Source organism: Palaemon carinicauda, chromosome 21 (assembly GCF_036898095.1).
Source record: "Palaemon carinicauda isolate YSFRI2023 chromosome 21, ASM3689809v2, whole genome shotgun sequence".
NCBI classification, from domain to species: domain Eukaryota; kingdom Metazoa; phylum Arthropoda; class Malacostraca; order Decapoda; family Palaemonidae; genus Palaemon; species Palaemon carinicauda.
In genome coordinates, this window is record NC_090745.1 from 64,645,743 (window position 1) to 64,648,136 (window position 2,394).

The 2,394-nt window shown below is 38.3% G+C and overlaps 1 pseudogene; it reads right to left on the reverse strand.

Annotated features, from left to right (window-relative positions):
• Positions 1-1,203: 1,203 nt before the first annotated feature.
• LOC137615556 (U4 spliceosomal RNA) lies at positions 1,204-1,335 on the reverse strand (annotated as a pseudogene).
• Positions 1,336-2,394: the final 1,059 nt, after the last annotated feature.

Sequence of the window (2,394 nt, forward strand, 5' to 3'; positions counted from 1 at the left end):
CACTTCATTTGCTTGATTGACTTCTCTTTGTCATATCTGTCGAACACTATAGTTATGAAATCTGTCACATAATCCTCACAGAGACCATCAAATGTCTTGAAGAAAGACTTGTTCATAGACTGGAACATTGCCATTTCATCGATAACATAAGCTGTTCTCATGACTTCCCTGGATGGTGGTAAGCTGTAAACATCATCGCACACATCTTCAAGTTTCTTTGACATTTTAGCCTTGTTTGTCTTTCGCATCGATTCACCATCATTGAAGAATGCAGGTGTCACTGCAGCAAGCTCATATCCCAGCACAGTCTTGAGGTCGATGCCGGGTGTTTGAGAAATTAATAGTAAACACCAGAAGAGAACCTCTTAGGACCACATCAGGTTCTTCTGCTTCTCTGAGGGTGGTGTTTTCTTCATGTCAGTAAAAGAAGTTTTTTGCGCCCTCATTTGGACATCCCAGAATCTCTAGCATTCGTTACTATTTACAAGTTGCTCCTCTGCAATATTCATCATCTTCTGACTACCAGTATCCTGCAATGTTGTTAGAGATTTTTCTATACTCATTGTACTCTTTGAATCTATCTGACCAGTGGCAATGTTCATTAGGGAACTTTGTGCAGTATGAAGATAAAATGGATTATGATACTAGGTTTCAATTATACTGTGTATCTTCTCAACATCAGCCATATCCCTAGCAAATCTGGCTGCATCTAGCTTTTGGTGATCCTCTGCTCCTCTTGCTATACACTTCTCTTTCACTGCCTCAGAATCTGTGATGTGCCTATTAAGAAGCCACTTTAGGAGTGCTGCTTTACATAACGTAAAGACAATAATTCCTCCTTGAGTCTCAGCATCTTGGTTCACCATCTGGTCCAGTGCCTGGTCTGGTGAAACACTGTTGGATAGCAGCTCAGATGATCTGTGCACCACAAAGCCCCTTTATCTAGGTGTTTGTAAGCTGCTGGGTGAACTAATTTGAGTTGCTTCCTCTCAGGAACATACACTGATGTATGTATATTAGGCATAGCTGTTCCTTCCTCCTAAAATGTAGTATGGTACTGTCTTACAAACAGCATTCAGATGAAGATCAAAGTTGGATCCTGCTTAGCACTCAATAGTATGATAATGATATGTGCTTCATCCATGAAGGTGTCCCAGAAAGTGAAAGTTGCCTTGACCCTGTGTAGGATACCTGCCACATGGGACACATCTATGTGTTCCATAATGCATCTTGACGAATGAGTGTGTATTTTGCCCTAAAGAGAAAGTTTTCAACTAGCAATAATCGCACCTCGGTTAGCCCTCTTTGGTTACGATACTGCCACTGCACAAAGCTATGCCCTAAAGGATTGATGCAGGTATTTTGAGCCTCTTTCTGTGTCAGCATCCATCCATGGCACTTGATTTTTTTTTTTTTGGCCAGGGCCTCTCCTGAAGATAGGAACATTTGGGACATGGCTTCTAAGATCAGTTTTATCCTGCAGACCGCCCTTGCTAGCTGTTTGCCTTGAAGTATTTGTTAAGCAGTGGCACTGGCATATACACCAGTTACAGTGAGTAGCTCAATCACCCCATCACTAAGCAGCTTGCCAATGCTGGCAATGAATGACAAGAGGAGATGATAAAAAAGTTGACATTGCTCTTCAGGTTGTATTGCACAATACCAGAAAAAAATTATTGCCCCTAAACTGAGTACAATACATATTCTTTCCTGGCCAGAAAAAATGACCATGAAGCTGTTGTTATTTATTGTCGGCAGCTCATTCAGTGGTCATCAAAATTGGCCCACGGAGTACATCTGCCACCAAAATAAACCACTCCAACCATTCATTTTCTACACCTTAAAAATTATTCTTCTCAAAAAACTGCATTTCATTTTGTTTGTAACTTATTATTTATAGAATTTTATTTGTGCCTCTCTATAAATATAAAGCCTTCTGTTGTTTCCTCTATGTACTTTAGGGTACTTAAAGTATGGATCCCTATGTACATAGAGGATAATTTTACCAAAATCATAAAACTGCCACTAATCTTTGATATCACAAATATTCTTTTTATAAATCTGTATGAAAAGGGCTGAGAAAGCAGTTCATTGTGTCCAGTTAGGGAAAATGGAAGCAATGAATAATATATTTTGTTTGCCATTTCATATATGTTTTGTGGATTCCATACTCCTTTTAAAATATAGATATAAAGGTAGCGATTAAATATAGTCGTACTTCAAAAAAAAAATGCTAAATAGCTCTGTAAATCATAATAATATAGTATATAGTATTCCTTGTTCAGAATGTAACTTATTTTATCTCGGCCAAACATCTAAAGAAATATCTGTTAGATTGAAACAGCATAAGATGATCATCTCGATGGGATATGATAATAATGCTTTAGTCTCCAA